This window comes from Lynx canadensis, chromosome C2 (genome assembly GCF_007474595.2).
Source record: "Lynx canadensis isolate LIC74 chromosome C2, mLynCan4.pri.v2, whole genome shotgun sequence".
Lineage (NCBI taxonomy): Eukaryota > Metazoa > Chordata > Mammalia > Carnivora > Felidae > Lynx > Lynx canadensis.
The window spans coordinates 145,504,364-145,522,184 of record NC_044311.2 but is presented as its reverse complement, the minus strand read 5'-3'; the positions used below and the strand labels follow the sequence as shown (position 1 = coordinate 145,522,184).

General features: G+C 44.6%; 1 protein-coding gene across 1 annotated transcript in view; it reads left to right on the top strand.

Moving 5' to 3' along the window:
- The window catches only part of TIAM1 (TIAM Rac1 associated GEF 1), a 189,302-nt gene that overhangs the window by 44,422 nt on the left and 127,059 nt on the right, over nt 1–17,821 (top strand). The window contains exon 2 of the mRNA XM_032594597.1: nt 14,886–15,062. The gene's annotated coding sequence lies outside the window, so the exon portion shown is untranslated. The remainder of the gene's footprint in view (nt 1–14,885; nt 15,063–17,821) is intronic.

Below are 17,821 nucleotides of genomic sequence, written 5' to 3'. Positions count from 1 at the left end.
ACTTAGGACCCTGAGATCAAGAGTCGCACACTTCTCTGACTGAGCCAACCACGCGCCCCACGTTGCTAAATTTTAATGAGGAAGAATCTGAAGCCATGAAGAAATTGAGTGATTTGCCCCAAGTTGTCCAGTTATCCTGGCGCTCAAAGAGGAATATGCATTGTCTACTGGTTGTGTGTGTTCTTTGGTTTGGTCCTTGAAAATCAGAGCTTCCTGCCCTATGGAAAAGCAGAATTAGGACTCCCAAGCCAAATCTCTCAGCTTGTTTTCTCTCAAGGTGAGTATTTTCAGAAAGGGGCACACTTAGGACTCTGAAGGGCTATGGTGACGCCTGAGCTTTCCGAGGGTTGGTTTGGTTTAAATGTGGACTTGTCCGTTCCAGCTAGCTGAGAAGAATTGCTTTCCCAGTGTGATGCATTAGTCATGAGCAGGGCGTAGGAGGGTGTTGAACAATCATTCTGACCCTCCTCCCCATCACTGGGCTTTCAAGCTCAACTTCAAGCCCAGCTGCATTAGAATTGAGGACGTGCTGGGGACATCCCCCGCCCCTCCCCTGCTTTGTGCTTGAAGTCTTGGCTCAGGGGTGGAAGAGGGTGGTAATTTCAGATCCAGGGCGACAGCAGAAATGTCACCACAGGGAAGCTTATGTACCCAGGACCTCCATAATTTGTGTATATGTGGTGGGGGGTGGGGGGAGGATTTAAGGGTGGGGATTGGTATATTTGTGTTTTCCAATTTGCAAATAATATTTTGATACCATTTTCCGTATTGAAGCAAAAGAGTGCCATAACTGTTGATGATGTGGGCTACCAGGAGACATAACCTCAGAAGGATGCAGTTATCTAGAAATACATGACAGGGGCCTCTGGCTGGCTCAGTTGGTAGAGCATGAGACTCTTGATCTTGGGGTTGCAAGTTCTAGCCTCACGTTGGGTATAGAGATTACTCCAAAATCAAATCTTTTAGGGGCACCTGGGTGGCTCAGTTGGTTAAGCGTCCGACCTTGGCTCAAGTCATGATCTCACGGTTCATGGGTTCGAGGCCACGTCAGGCTCTGTGCTGACAGCTCAGAGCCTGGAGCCTGCTTCAGATTCTGTACCTCCCTTTCTCTCTGCCCCTCCCCTGCTCGCACTAGTCTCTCTCTCTCTCTCTCAAAAATAAATATAAAAAAATTAAAATCTTTAAAAAATATACGTTCTTCTAAATATATGGCAAGGATGACATCGTGAAAGTGAGACCACTGTCCTCAGTGATCCTTTCATGCCCTGCAGCTTGGGGCTACCAGAAACAGCCCAAGTAGCCCTTTTTTCAGAGCTCAAATCCGGTGGATCAGTCAAGAGTGCCTGCTGCCTATTCTACAATAAACATTTGTGGGGGGAAATTATTTTTATTCTTTTGGTTTAATTCTTTTGTTCCTTTGGCCACACGTGGTGCCATTACTAGGTGCTGGAGAAAAAGTCTGTTAGGGCATGTGGTGGTTAATTTTATATGTGAACTTGGCTAGATTATGGTGCCCAGCTGTTTGGTCAAACAGTTAAACCAGTTTAGATGTGACTGTGAGGTAATTTTTCAATATGGTTGGCGTTTAAATCAGTAGGCATTGAATAAAGTGGATTATCCTCCATAATGTGGATGGGCTTCATCTAATCACTTGAAGGCCTGTAAGAGTAAAGACTCAAGCCTTCTGGAAGGAAGGGATTCTACCTCCAGATGCTTTTGGATTCAAGACAACAGTATCATCTCTTTCTTGGGTCTCTTGCCTGCCGATCTGCCCCTCAGATTGTGAGCTTATGAGCCCCTACAGTTGCACGAACCAATTCCTTAAAATATCTGTCTCTCCATCCACCGATCCATCCATCCACATCTTGTTGGTTCTCTTCCTCTGGAGAACCCTGCCTCACACAGAGGACATGTGTCATGGAACACCATGTCAAAAAGTGATAAGCTGTAATCCCTTCCCTCAAGGACCTTGTGATCCTCCTAGAAGAGAGGGATTAAGACAAGTGTTCTACTAACTGATAACTATGGGGATGCAGAGGAGGAAAGTGGTAAAGCAAATCTTCGAAGCCCAGAGCTTTGCACAATTTTCCAATAAAACACACCCCCATAAAAAGAGAGTTAACTTTCAACCACTCCATGTGCCATTTTATTTTGGGAAAAAGATGGGTATTTCACCTTAAAAAATCATACACATTTAAAAGTTTATTCCATTGTTAATTGGCCCCAACTTCTATGCTTTCACTAACCTCCTAGTAAATCTTTTCTTTTTATTAAAAAAAAAATGTTTTTTAACGTTTATTTGTTTTTGAGAGAGAGAGGGAGAGAGACACGCAGAATGTGAGTGGGGGAGGGGCAGAGAGAGAGGGAGATACAGAATCTGAAGCAGGCTCCAGGCTCTGAGCTGTCAGCACAGGGCCCGACGTGGGTCTGGAACCCACGAATTGTGAGATCATGACCTGAGCCGAAGTCGGATGCTTAACCGACCGAGTCACCCAGGCGCCCTCACCTCCTGAGTAAATCTTTGAGTAAAAGTGACTCTTCAGAAAGATGCCCCTTTGTCCCTATGGCTCTTCTCTCTGCTGGCTATGCCAAGGTGTTTGTATGTCAGGTAGCAGAGCAGGGATTCCAGTGGCTACATTCTGTAAGGATATTAAATGCACATTGAATATATGCATTGGTTTGGTTTTGCGGTGATGAGTGAGCAGCAGAGAGGGATGTTAGTGATGGGGATTCAAGGCAAGGAGACCTGAACTGAAGGATCGAATACAAAGGGGCAGGGTATAGAGAATACTTCAGGGACCTTGGAGGAAGAAGAGGGGAAGAGGGAGAAGATGGAAAGGAAGAAATTAACGTTCATGGAAACCACGATGCAGTACTAAGGAAGACTGTTTGCACATACATTGCCTCACTTAATTCTCAGTACAAACCCTCAAGGCAAATTTCCCATTGGGTAGATGGAGAAAGTGATCTATAGGAATGTTAGGGGACCGGCTCAAGGTCACAGAGACATTCGATGGCAGGTGAAGATTAGATCTGACTGATCCCAAAATCTGTGTTACATTGACAAATCTTGCTGCCTCCTGGGAGGAATCGTACGTGTGGGAGGTGTTGACCCTAAATAGTGCGTCAAATTTGAACTATCACTGGTTAGCCCCATGGAGGTGTCCAGAAGGGGGTTCCAAAGAGGGATTTGTGCTGAAGACTGAGATTCAGATAGTTGAGAGGGTGGAAGGAAGGGAGTCCGTTAAGTAGAAAAGTTTTCCGTCTGGAGAATTTGGTAGGAGGCTGTGGGCAGGTTGGGGTCAGGGACAAATTGGCGAAGTGCGTGGAATCCAAAGGAAGGAATCCTGTGCTGTTGCGGGAGGGGGCAGATGCTGCCGGGAGGCCATGGCCATTGGAACTCTTCAGTGAGAGCTCCTTCAGTTGCCAGTGGTTGTCTGGATGGGGAGCTGGCCAGACAGAATGAGGATTTCTTCCAGAAGACGAAACCTTTTCTTCCCACCTAGGAGGACCAAAGTTTTGTTCAAAAATATTTCAAAAATGATTTTTCTTTGTGCGTTGTTGTTGTTGTTGGCCTTTTTTCTTCCAGACCATTTGACTGATATTTCTTGGCTACTTAGCCTGGCTGCGTTTTGGATTCCCCACACCAAAAAATGCAACCGTCGTTGGAAACTTGTTTTTGCTTATTGCCTCTTGGCCAGTCATTGTCTTGTGGTGGGTGGAGAGGAGGAAGTTGCAAAAATGAGTCCCTCTTCCTATAGCGTTTTCTTTTGCTACATATGGCATTGTTTTATTGAGTATTGGTAAAAGGACTGATATCTTGATGGCAAAAAGCACAATTTAACGGCCCCTCGTGAGACCTAGGCCTATCAGCAGAGGAACTTCAGAGCAGCCTAAAGTTTTCAGCACGTTTCCAAACCTGGTGATAGGTTCCTGAAGATTCTGGGAGATCTTGACAGTGCTGTGATGTTGCTTCATAAGAAGGCTGAGATATAGGTAAAATTTAGAGGGTACAGATGGGGAAACTGAGGAATTTGTCACATAGGCTTAGAAAACAAAAATTAGGAACAGATTTGGGGATAGTTTCTTTTTTTTTCTTTTTCTTTTTCTTTTTTTTTTAAATCACGATGACCTTATATCTGCTGCTAGAGAGTTCTTTTGCAACCCGTAGACCCCACCTGTCAGTTATGCCCCTGGAAGAAACGGAAAGCCTGTCTTAGGTGAAACAAGACAGACAGAAGGGGGAGGAGAAGGAGTAGGTACCCTGGGTGGTTTTGTTCCTGCTGGGGTCATGCGTCCGGGGAAGGAGGCATTCCTGTGAGCTTCTCTTCTTATTTTGTCTTAGTTTCCAGATCAGCTTCCTCTGCACCGTAACCGTAGCCGTCCGTCCGTGTCAGATGGATGTGCGAGATGATTTCAGTAGGGTGCGAGAAGGAAATTTCAGAATTAATATTTTCTTTCTATCTTGTGCATTTACATGTTTGTGTATTTCTGTTTGGCTCACATGAATTATGCACATTATAAACATACACAGAAATTTAAAATGTGCATAATTTATTTGAACAACAGCTCATGTATGCGATTTGTACGCTAATTAGATGAGTAATGATGCACAGTCACACTGTTTGAAGGGGGGTATGCTCCGAACTATTTTATTGAATGAGGATGCCCATAAAAACCATTTGCACACTAGTGCCCTGGACAGGAGTATCCTCATTAGTTCTTAGAAGGCAGGCTGGTGTCCTTTTCACTCGCGTTGTGTGTGGTCTCATAGATATTACTTGGCAATGAATGTCAAGCTTTCTAAGCTAGTTGCCGTCATACAAGAAACAGATTTGCTTCGCGATGTTCTGTATCAGTTTTTCTGCACGGGAACTTTGATGTATCACTGTTTCAGACACGTTCCCATGGTTTCCCAGGAACTGTCTTTATGTGAGAGAGGCTGATTATCCTCTTTTGACTACAGGGAGTAGTCATAAAAAAGTCATGTGATTTTTTTTTTTTTTCCCCTTCTACTTTTTAAAAACCCAGTCTGCAGCCACCTCATGTGCTTTTCATTTCCCTCCCAATTTTTAATTCAGTTAGGATGAATGTTGGTCGTTATTCAGCCCAAAAGATCTTGCACCAGCGTTTAAAGTAAGAATCGGTTATTCCGTCTTGTGTTTCTGGGGCCAAGCTCCCTGGCACTTTTTGCCTTGATTTGAATCATGTATTTGCTGGAAAGAGAATCTCATGATGGTTCTCATTATGCCACTTCCACACTGTAACTTAAGCAGGTTGAAGACACATGGACTTCTTTTCAAGTATAAGGAGCATAGAAACTTCCAGACCCTCCTCTTCATTTAAGGAGAATGGGTGTTCAGGGAGGTTGTGTTCAGCTTGTGGCTGTGGAGTTAGTCCACGTCCTTCCGGCCATCTCCATGAACCCATCGCCGTGTGCCACGCTCCCAGGCTTTTCCAACAAAACCAGAACTCTGCCCGAGGTCCGCTGTCCACTTCTCATTTCACTCACTGATGGAAGGGGAAGTCATTGTCCTCAGATGCTGCGTTGAAAGGAGTGTCTGGTGTACTACTTTGTGCATTGTGCATTCCAGATGCACTTCACTACGACCTGGATGGCTTTGGAGCATCCGCCTTGCAATCGGTGGTCTTACTTGAATTATAAGCCCAGTCTCAGGGTGAGGCAGGGGCACAGTGGGTATCCTGAGTTTTAGAGAGTTTGGGCGGCTGAACTCAAACCTGATTTACATTTTAACTTGGTGGCACCGAACCTGAGGCAGCATACTTTTATTTTTGTGTTAAATTATCGATGCTATTTAAGCCAGTTATTATAGCCATTGGCTTAGTCAGTAGAAGGAGTAGTTGAGATCATGTTTTAAACTTCTGGTCTCTCACAGGTCATCCGAGGTTTTGTGTGTGTGTGTGTGTGTGTCTGTGTGTGTTTAAAATTCTTCGATTATACAGTGGAATTGGCCAATATTTGTGCCTCCATAAATCTTTCCTGATCCAAGCTTTTTGACAGGGCTTCCTTCCCTTCCCTTCCCTTCCCTTCCCTTCCCTTCCCTTCCCTTCCCTTCCCTTCCCTTCCCTTCCCCTCTCCCTTCCTCCCTTCCTTCCCTCCTTCCGTCTCTTCCTTCCTTCCCTCCCTCTCTTTCTCTCTCTCTTCCCTTCCTCCTTCCCTCTCTTCATTCCCTCCCTTTCTTCCTTTCTTCCCTCCCTCCCTTCCTTCCCTCCCTCCCTTCTTTCCTCCCTCCCTCCCTTCCCTCCTTCCTGTGCCATGCTAATGTGTTCCTCTGTGCTGAGGCCTTGTGTGGAACGGATATTGCATCTCTAGTAGGATCACTATGAATCCCCACCTCTCAAGGATAACACTTTGGAATTGGGTGCTCTATTTGGCCTCGTGGTGGAAGGTGTTGTTGTCACCTTCTCTGTCAGTTATCAAACTAGAAACTTCAGAAGCATCTTTTCCTTCTTTTTCTCCTTCCCTTCCCATTTCTCACAGTTACGTATGTGGCTACTAAGTCCTGTTGACTCCACCTGCCTTTCTTATTACTTCAGGCTCTCCATTGGCCCAGTTTAGGTCACTTTATCTCCAGCTAAACACTGCCTGATTGGCTCCTTGTGACAAGCCTCCACCTTCTCTCCCCTGCTACCCAGGGGGCTGGGAGAACATGTTCAATTATGTAACTCTGCTAATAAAGTCCCATTACATATTCTACTCCGCATCCTGTCTGATTCCTTTGTGTGGCATCCATAGCTCTAGCCCATCTTTTTAGCCTCATCACCTCCAGCTCCTTTTTTTGTTAAAGTTTATTTATTTATTTTGGGGGGGGAGGGGCAGAGAGAGGGAGAGACAGAATCCCAAGCAGGCCCTGCGCTGTCAGTGCAGAGCCTGATGCAGGGATTGAACTCACGACTGTGAGATCATGACCTGAGCCAATATTAAGAGTTGGATGCTTAACCGACTGAGCCATCCAGGTGCCCCCAGATCCTTTCTGTGCATCTGCCTCTCTACAACATTGGACTAATGCTTTCATCCTTTAGGGCCTTTGCTCTTTTCCTGGAAAGTTCTGCCCTTCTCTTTTTGCAGATCCCCTCCTGTCCCTGTTTATGTCCTCCCATCCTCACAAGCTGAGCCAAATCCTATTAGCCTGTGAGGACCAGGTTCAAATGACAGCTTCTCTTAGCAGAATTAACCTGTTTCTTCTTCTTATTCACTCTTAATGCCAGATGAGCCTTTACAGCCCTGTTACTAAGTGGATAAGTGACCATTGTTTGTATTCTCAGAGTTGGGGCATCATAAGGAAATGGTCTGTTTCCTCATCCCAGACATACAATAGGTGCTCAATAAGTGTTGGTTAACTATTGGTAGGAGTCAGCAAAATTATATAAGCTCTTCTCCAAACCACTCACAAGCAGTTTTCAGATAGCCATAAGCATAACTATTTAAAAACTATTTTTATATGCTCTATTTCCAAAAAAGTTTTTTAATGTTTATTTATTTTTGAGAGAGAGAGAGAGAGCGCGCGCAAGAGCCAGCGAGCAGGCGCTTGAGTGGGGGAGGGACAGAGAGAGAGGGAGACACGGAATCCGAAGCAGACTCCAGGCTCTGAGCTGTCAGCACAGAGCCCGATGCGGGGCTTGAACCCATGAACTGAGAGATCATGACCTGAGCCAAAGTCAGACACTTAACCAACTGAGCCACCCAGGTGCCCCTATATGCTCTATTTCAAAAGATGCTCTCAATTGTAGGAAACACCACTATTTTATGTACCACTAAGAAAGAAAGAAAATGGTGCCAGTTAAACCACACTACACCATTGAGATTGTAAGGAACATTCAATTTCAGAAATGTTCAAAGTGAAAAATGTGTTTCTTAGGACCAGTGGAATAAGGAACTGTGTTTTACCTGCTGGAGCTTATAGTCTTAATTTTATAACTGCAAGACAGTTGGAAGTGAATTGCAAATAAAAAGTTGAGGTCATTTTAAAAGTTTTGTTTTGGTTTTGGTTTGTTTTTTCCTTTAAAATGAGAGCGTAAAGGAGCATTGGGGCTGAGTAGCCTGGGAGTGACTTGGGATGCTAGGTCTGTGGAACCTTGTCTTGTTACTCGATTTTAGGAGTGAGCCCTAATTTCTTCCTTTTTAGAAGATGAAGACTTATATAGGAAAAGAATCACCCCCATTTTGAAAATCTTTGGGAGGAATTCCTTTAAGAATTTGTTAAAAAATTATTTTACTCGACATCGAAGTAGAAGATTCTTTGCTGCACTAAAATGTTTTCCTTAGTGTTTGATTAAAATTCTACGTTGCCATCTAAACACGTATCGGGATTGATGTTCCTACTATCCCCTTACCAATGGTATTGCACAGGACCCATTACACCGTCACTTTTTATGTAGGGCAGCTACATTTGCCAGCTGTCATACTTGCTCATTGAGTTTCGGTTACTAAATTATGTTGTTAATCCAATATTCACACTCACTTCGTATTTTTAGCTTCTCTTCCTTCCTTTCCATCCTTAGTATCTGGTTTACCAAAATCTCCTTGGCCATTTTCTCTTAGAGAATGTTGCCGTCTCATACATGCCTTCTGCCAAGACAAATACCACCAGCAGCAGGAGATGAGCCAAGGAAGGGGTACCAGCTGGGGGGGTGGGGAGTGACTCTTTCTGATGGACCCTTTAGGCTCAAGCACGAGAGACCAACTGTGCAAGTTTGGTGTGCCCCAGCCCAATAAGCTCTCCAGAGAGGCTGGCGGTGTTTTCTGTCTCTTCTATGCTGTTGAAGGCGGTCCTGATCCTCGTTGCTGGCAGGCACAGTTGCCACACCGGCTGCTTGGGTGCACGGCCTCCCCCAGGGAGCTCTTCCCTGACTCACAGAGTGGCCCTCCCATTCTGCGTGGGAAAGGCAGCTCCAGGTCAGGGGACTGTTGCGTCTGTGTGGTGGCAAATGGAATAAAATCGCCAGGAAGACCACATCCTGCTCTGACCCCGATGACATCTCAGTTACATTTTGGGCTGAGAGACGTCCCTCCTGGCTGCTCGGCGAGAGAACAGGTGAAGGGAGAGGCCAGGTTGTAGGGGTGGGAGACCAGCGTGGAAGTGGCAGCTTGCCCTTTCTCGAGGGCTGGGTCACTTGGGAGGGCCTGGAGAAGGTGTCTGTTCTTAGTCTGAGAGTCTCCTCTCAGCTAAGGCCGTGTCCTTCAGAGTGGAGACTCCCCTGTCTCCAGGCTACACACCGCGGCATGGAAAGCCAGAAAGAACTAGAACCAAATTCCCCTTCTGGGACTGTAGCCTTTGACAGTGAAAGAGGAACTGCTCTAACCCACCACGCCCATGTCACCCAGTGGCTTGGGATACAAGGCTTCTTCCTGTGCCTGGGGAGGCCTTCTCCAGCTGGAATGGGAAAGGGAGGCAGGTCTGCTCAAGGAAAGAGACCTGGGTGACTTGATTTTGGAAAAGACGTCATTTGAAATCTCTCCTATCTAAGGCATTGATGTGTTCTGGAGAGGATTATTCTTGTGTGCGGTTTAAGATGGTACAGTCTGTTAGGTCTCACGGGAGGTATGGAAGCACTTTCGACAGAGTCCTGTCCTCTCCCGGGTACTGGGAACACCCTGTGAAATTAAGCCACAATGTGGTGTAATGCTGAAGGACAGATGTCAGCATTAGCAGTAAACTGTGGTCCACATCCATTTTCTTTGGAGATCAAATGTTCTATTCCCTCTTGCAATGACATGGATGTGCTTTTTTGACGTGACTCAAACTTGAAATTGAGCTGAGCAGGCTCTGATATCACATGGTCACTACTCCGGGAATGTTGGGTGGAATTCTCAAGTGTTCAGGAGCTTCATGGCTTCCTAGTGGGAATGATGCTACTTAGATTTTTGAGAAATTACGTGGTTCTCATGGTCTGTCCTGAAAAAGTTGTTAAGTCCATTTCAGTAAGCTGGGTGCCATTTGAGCCCTTGTTGGGCCGGGCTGTGGGATATTTGGGGAGATTTGATGGCCAGCTGTGTAACACAGCCCCTTGGGACTGACGATTTCCAAACACCCTTGGACGAAGCTGGGAGGGAGCATCGTAGTGCGTGATGCAATGTTGGAGTTGTATGCATGGGCAGTTACCAGTGTCCAACTGTAGCTGCAAGACAATAAACACCAAGAACTGAGGGAAACTTAGAAGAGTATTTTGGCCTAAAGCCACTGACTCACTGCCAGACAGATAGTAAGCATTCCATAAATGGTAGATCGCGCTTAGTTGGGGTAGAACATGTTACTTCACTTTGAAACACACTGACTTTACTCCTATGAAATATGGTAATGTCTGTCCCAGCTGAACCTGTTGGTTAAGTATTGCCAAAGATTCACCGTTCTAAAATTAAAGTTATTATTTTAGCGGAGATTCCTTGACTTATAGCTGGCTTAAAAATACTGATTCTATGAACATGTTTCCTCAGTTACCTCGGGATACAGTTGGATCTACTAGGAAATAGCATTGCTCGAAACTAGTGCAGTGTTTGGATATGGGAGCTTCCAGGGATTTTGTTCAGCTGATTTGGGTGCCTATTTTCACCTGTCTCGAAAACGTGGCCAGGCTGAAGCCATGTATGTCATTCATGCGCTAGGAGTTTGGAGCCCCCGTCATGGCTCGTTCCTCTGTGATAAGAATCCTGGTTCTGCCCTTAGGGGTCACATGGTTCTCCTGGGAGGGGAAGGTGGGCCTGGAGTGTCCGTTTTCACACAAGGCAAACAGACTCCCCCCTCGTGGAACCCTCCCCTCATGCCAGATGGGGATGGTTGTCATAGCTTGACACAGCGATAGTTGGGCGTGAGCCAGAGAACCCTACCTTAAGCTCACCACCCCTCAGCACTCTGTGGAGAGCAAACAGTGATTAAGGAAAATTTCCTGGAAGGATGCAGCCTCTCTGCTCTTCAGCAGTGTCCTGCTTCTTCAGAACTTCTGTCACTGAGTTGTGATTTTCTTTTTTAATCGGCTATCAAGAAGAAACGTCCGTATGAAATGTGTCCCTGAGCCCATGTGGAAGGATGTGGTCCACGGCATTGCTTATCGTATCACAGTGGCCTCAGAGGATCTCAGTGGGAATTCCTGTCTGATTTTAGTACCAAGAACATTCATCCTTCTTCTGAGCAATTGATTTGGAATTGTGAATTTTATAAGTGCCATGTTTTCCCAATTTGAGTTGGCTTGTAGTAATTTCTTCTATTCTGGTTTAGATCATGTATCTTGGAAAGTCACACACTACTGAGTCCTTTGTTGAATAAAGTAATGGTATAAAAATAAGTAAAGAAGATGACCAGTGAATTTTCTTTAATTTCTGAACCATGTAAAATTTTTCAGTGACTCAGAGTCATCCATCCATCCATCCATCCATCCGTCTATCCAGTACTGGTTTTTAGACTAAGTGAATACTAAAAGTTATTTTTTGGGGTGCTTACTACATATAAATATTCAGGATTCTGACTTGTTCAGAATTTTGATCCGAGATCTCTATAACCCTCCTCCCTCTGCTTCTTATTTTTAAGGTTCAAGGTGAGGGGAAACTTCCTGATTCTCATTAATTCACTAATCATGGAATCATTTTGGGCACTAAGTCATGATGAATAGCCTAAGAGTGAACATACTTAGGGGTGCATGGGTGGCTCGGTTGAGCGTCCAACTTCGGCTCGGGTCATGGTCTCATGGTTTGTGAGTTTGAGCCCCACATCGGGCTCTGCGCTGACAGTTCAGAGCCTGGAGCTTGCTTCGGATTCTGTGTCTCCTTCTCTCTCTGCCCCTCCCCCACTTGTGCTCTGTCTCTCAAAAATAAATAAATGTAAAAAAATTTTTTTAAAAGATTAAAAAAAAAGAGTGAACATACTTATGTAGCATTTTATAGTTCCTGTAATGTTTTGTGTTGATTCTTTAATTTCTGTCTTTTAACAATCTTTGGAGGTCAGAAAGTAAGGGAGATAATCTCACATTTTCCCTGTTGAGTTTCAGGATGGATACTTGCCCAAGGTCACATACGTAATAGAGCCTTCTACAGGAGCTTGGATACTTTGAGGGCAAATACAGTACCCCTTTCTCTATGTACTTTGGTGTCTGGAACTTGTAAGGACTTAAAAAACGACAGGCTGCCCCTTAGGAGTGTTTTTTGAAGGTGAAAAAGAAGAGTTCCGGCCTGGCAGACTTTTTAGGAAAAGCTATCGATTAACTGTCATGGACACACTATTTCTGACACCCGTCATATTGTTAGCTCCCATCAGATGGGAAGGTGGGAGCAGCGGGACCCCTCAGCCCTGTCTATTTTTGCAGGTAGATGAAGCCTGAGATTCCTTCTGGTAATTCCTTCCCCACCTCCAGCACATGCACTTCCCTGTGGAAACTGGTTGACACCTGACACAGAAACTGACTATGTGAGTTGACGATGAATTAGAACGAGACTGAAAAACGTGGTACATCCCGCGTTCACGTCCCATCAGCGTAACGTCAACGGGCCACTGGTGCTGCCAGATTGAGTCAGTGCGGTGCGTGCGCTGTGACAGATCGAGTAGATCACATCTTCCGGCGGCATTAATCAATTCCCTTGTTGCCTCGCAACAGATTTAAGGTGACTTGTGAGCCCAGTTTCAGTGAGTTAGGCATCATGTTTTAAGGAAGTCCCTGTAACGGTGGCCTTCTATAGCGAGTATTTTTACAGCTTACAAATGTTAAATAACGGTGGAATAATAGCTAACGTTTACTGCAAACTGACCAAGGGGTAGGCACTAAGCTAGTCATGTCACGTAGGTGATCTTAGTGCTCGTAATAACCCAGTGGTCTGGGAGCCATTTTGTTTGTAGAGGGGTGATATTTACAGTTTACCCCAAACCACCCTGCAAGTAAATGGTGAAGCCAAGATTTGACCTGATGCATGCGGCAAGGACTCAGGCTCAAAACCCCCCAGCGCTGAGCTTGGTGCATTGCTGCCTTCCATTGAAACTGAATTCTTTGCGGTTCTTGAAGAAAACTCAGAGGACTAATAGTTCTCAAGGTGCCATGGCGCACAATCTCAAGGCCGTGGTGGAGCTAACCCACAGTAGGCAAAGTGGGTGCCTTTTGGCACATTGCAGCCATAGCATATCTGCTGATTGCAAAAGAACAAACGTGAGGCTCTTCGTTAGTCCACGTCATAGGTCAATTCTTCACCCTGGGTCTCAGGTAAAAATTTTTTTTCCCACCAAGATCAGGCAAAAATGATACCAGATACAACTCAATTTTGTTTTCCTCCATGTTTTATTTATTTTATTTTTTAAAATATTTATTTTTGAAAGAGAGAGAGAGTGAGCACGTTGGGAGAAGGGCAGAGAGAGAGGGGGGACAGAGGATCCAAAGCAGGCTTTGCGCTAACAGCAGAGATCCCGACGTGGGGCTCGAACTCACCAACTGTGAGATCAAGACCTGAGCTAAAGTCAGATGCTTGACTGATTGAGCCACCCAGGCACTCCTCCTGCATGTTTTATAAATAATGCTCTGTAACTTTCATCTTCTTCCCCATAATCTTTCTTCTACTCAGGAATTACAAGGATATAGATAAAGTTTTCGTTCTGGTAGATAAAATGTGTACTTTTTAAAAAAGTGTTTAAAAAATGCATTATCAGCTTCTGTTGTGCAGGTGGAAAGGGCAGCCGCCCACAGGCCCCGTTTGCCAGCAAGAATCCAGCCTTGCAAATTATTGGCAGCTGGCACCGTAATGAGTCCATTTCAATATAAATGGGCTGTTGCTTATTAATTTCTGCCAGTTCCTAAGCAATTCGGGAACTGCTTTGAAAATTGGAAAATTTGCAGCGAACAGCTTCAAGAGGATGCCTAGGGGAAGAGTGAGAACAGCGATGGGGGTATTATGGAAAGGGCACGTATTGTAGGCTAATAATGGGGTGTTGCCGAGGCCGAGTGCTCCCTTTCTTGCAAGCGTGAGTCACCAACTTCAGGTTCAATAGCCCGGTTTCCAAGATAAGGAAGCAACCGCAACTTTACTTACTGTTCTCTGTGGATGTGTGCATTTATTTATTGGCTGCCCCTGTGGGGTTGCCTTCCACAAAATAGGCAGTTTTCTCCGCATTCGTGCTCTAAGCGTTTGGCGCCTCGTGTTCTCGCCTTGCTGAAAACACCAGCAATGGGTGGCTGCAGCAGGCTGCCCCACAGATGGGTGCCCAGGAGGACAGTGGTGAGGTGCAGCCACCCCAGGGAACCCGCAGTCTCTCTTCCTTTCTTACTCAGTAGCTGCCGGAAAACCATCCAAACTGCACGTTCGTGGAGTTATCCTTGTCAATTTCTCTTCTGTGTTAAATAACAGTTTAGATATTTTGCTAAGTTCTTTTCTGTACATATTCTTCATGAGTGGTCTCTGAAGTTTGCCAGCTGCAAACACGTAAGCCACGAGGTCTGTGTTTTTAATTAGGTCTTTGGTTTTCCTGCCTTTTAACATTTTCTTCAACCTTCATTATAAATATAGCCCTGCTTTGGTAATAGCTGAGACTCCCTTGTTTCCTTGTATGTGTGTCTGTCCCTTGAGACCTTGTGGAGAGGAAGAAGAGCCCTGGAAATCATCCGACGTAACCTGTTTCTGTCATCGGAGACTTTCGTCCACAGAAATAGGGGAAAATGATAACGTAGCTCGTGGGACTGTTTCTTTCCGTCAGTATAAACACACTCATACTTATTTATTTATCTGATTATGCCTGTCACTTTGTACCTGTGGCCAACTGTTGCACTGTGTGATTTGGGGTGGGGTATTGCACACAAGATGGATGTTGGAGAATTGAGAAAAATGGGCGCCATAAAAAAAAAGGCCCACTTTCTGTGTTCTGGCTGACCATTTCCTTTCTCTTCTTGGTCCTCTCCAGGATTTTGGCACCTCCTCATAGACTCAGATGAGACCATGACGGCCTTTGCGAGGGACAGGTGCTGATACCTTGCCCCAGCCCCTGTCACTGTTTATCCTGGCCATTTCCAATCTCAGTATCTAAATGCCACAGTGCTCTTGGGGCACGTTGGGCTGGGAACCACTGTTGCCTTGGAAGGTAGGTTTGTATATATATTTTCGAGCCTGTATATGTATCTGCATGAATTAATGGAAATGCTTCAAAGGTGGGGTTGGGAGGGGGGAGGGACAGATATGTTTTAGCATAATTGGAATTGCTGTCTTGCATGGAGCTCATGGGAAAAAGAATTTGGAACCACTTCTTTGGATTAGGGTTACACCCATCTAAGAATTCAAAAGCATTAGCATTAAAGCTTAAAAAAAAAAAAGAAAGAAAAAGAAAAGAAAAAGCCTGGTACCTATGAAATCTTTTCTCACCCTGTGAATTGCCCTCGGGGTCTTTTAAATTTATCCCTGAGCTTCAGCATCTTTATATTGGATTATGTTTGAAAAAGACAAACCTAGCTGCAAAATCTTAAATTCAAAACAATGATATATTTTGTTTGTGGTTTGGATAATCTTTAAAAAGCAAAATAAATACAGTCAAAATAATAATCTTCCTAAATCAAAGATCATCTTTTATTTGTTGCAAAACTTTCCTGTTTAGTCTCTCATGTTAGGGGTGCTCGCGTGTGACTTGGCAAAAACATTTTTCATGGGTTTGTAAAGATTGAGCAGAAACTTTCAGAACTTTGTCTCCGTGTAATCTTAGCTTCTCCCCCCCCCCCACCCCACCCCCCCCAACCCCTGTCTTCAAGCTCAGCCTCCAGGAGAGAAAAAACAGGCTTGAAACCAAAGACCTCCCACCAGAAGCTAATTTTAAATTTGCAATCTGTTGTCTTGTGATTTTCGCTTCAAATTTAACTTTGAAATAAATACATTTCATCCTTTCTCCTGCAAATGTGGAGGTCTGTTTTCAAGTCATAGAAGGGTGATCATTATGTTTATTTTAATAAGTTTTTAAATACCTCAGGGGAGTGAAAAAATTGTATTATTAATAATTATAATTTACATACATCATTAAATGCCTTATGCTTGGATTTCACGATGTCCTTGCCAAATGACAGAGAAACCTGGCTTTCATAGTTGCCTTCTGACTTGAATCTGATTCGAATTGGGTCATCTCGGGCCCACTCGTGAGCTCTAACAGTTGTTATATTTGAAGTACCCTTGTTACGAGTTGGGCTGCACGGCGACCACTCCCAGTGAAGAGAGCTGTGTTAATGAGTAATGACATGGATGGGTAGAGCATGGTCCCTGCCACTGGGGAATTACAATAAAATGGGAAGGGGATACATAAAAAGCAAGAGCAGCACATCAGTGTACAAATAACCACATCGCAGACGCCACGTGAACAGGTCAAGCCGAGTGCTGTTGGAATGTAGGGAAAGCGTGATTAAGTCCAAGCTAGATGGTGTTCTTTTTACCTTAGGTAATTTCCCCAGCCATCTGTTTTGAGTTTGGGTTTGGTGTCGTTTGTTGTAGCTGTCAATGTAGTGCCCACATCCTCACTCTCTTCAATTATCCAAAAAACCCAGGGACTTACAACATGTTAACATGTTTTACTTATTTTTCTTTCCTTAAAATGAACTCCAGGGTTAGTGTAGAAACTTTAGAAAATCCAAAAAATATAACTTTTGGAAATTAAAATTTCCCCTAATCGCTCTATCCAGAATAGTTGCCAGTGTGTGTGCTCACGTGTGTGTGAGAAAGTGAAATATTATTATTATTATTATTATTATTATTTTAAGTTTGTTTATTTTGAGAAGTATGCGCATGCAGGTGTGTGCAGGGGAGGGGCAGATAGAGAGAGGGAGAGAGAGAGAATTCCAAGCAGACTCTGCACCCTCAGTGTGGAGCCCGACTTGGGGGCTCGAACTCATGAACCGCGAGATCGTGACCTGAGCTGAAATCAAGAGTTGGACGCTTAACCGCCTGAGCCGCCCAGGCGCCCTAAGAAAGTGAAATACTGTTAATATTCTTAAAGAAAATTTTAACCTGCTCAAAGCCAGTTTCTTGGATGCGCTTCGCAAATGTAAGTTTTGCTTCCTGAGAATAAGAAGGGTTTTGCTCCAGGGATGTTCCACCGCAACAGCAGTAGAATTCTCTTTTTTGATTGTCTACTTCTGAACAGGACAAACCTTGGCAGGCTGACGCACAAGACTGGGCTTTGACCACTCGGAGCCTTCCCATTCTTCAGGGAAAGGGCTGGGCCGTTCTGCTGTGTGTTTGAGGTACCGCTTGAATCGCTTGACTCATCTAGGGACTCTGACAGGCCGTACCATAAAAATATTATTCCAGGCTCCTTAGTCCTCAAGGTGATGAGGTTACTTCTGGTTTCCATTGTATCTTCTTCTTTCTCTCCCCCTTTTTCTTTTTCTTTTTTTTTTTTTTTTTAATTTTTTAATGTGTATTTCTTTTTTAGAGAGAGAGAGACAGTGAGAGTAGGGGATGGGCAGAGAGAGAGGGAGGCACAGAATTCAAAGCAGGCTCCAGGTTCTGAGCTGTCAGTGCAGAACCCGATGCGGGGCTCGAACTCACAGACCACGAGATCGTGACCTGAGCTGAAGTTGGATGCTTAACCAACTGAGCCACCCAGGCGCCCCTCTCCCCCTTTTTCCTCTGAACAATGTAAAGTTACAGGAATATTTTTCTTTGTTCCTCTCTGCCCAGAGACCTTGGCCATGGGGTGATTTTCTATTAATTGGAATGTTTTCTCATGCAGTACGGGGGACAACGTAACATCAGCGTGATTAAAGACGCAGCTTGCGTGTTCTCTCTTGGATCATAATACGTTTTACCTTTCTTTTTTGTGTTCTGTTCCTCTGCTCGTATACAGTAGTTATGTTCATAATGATT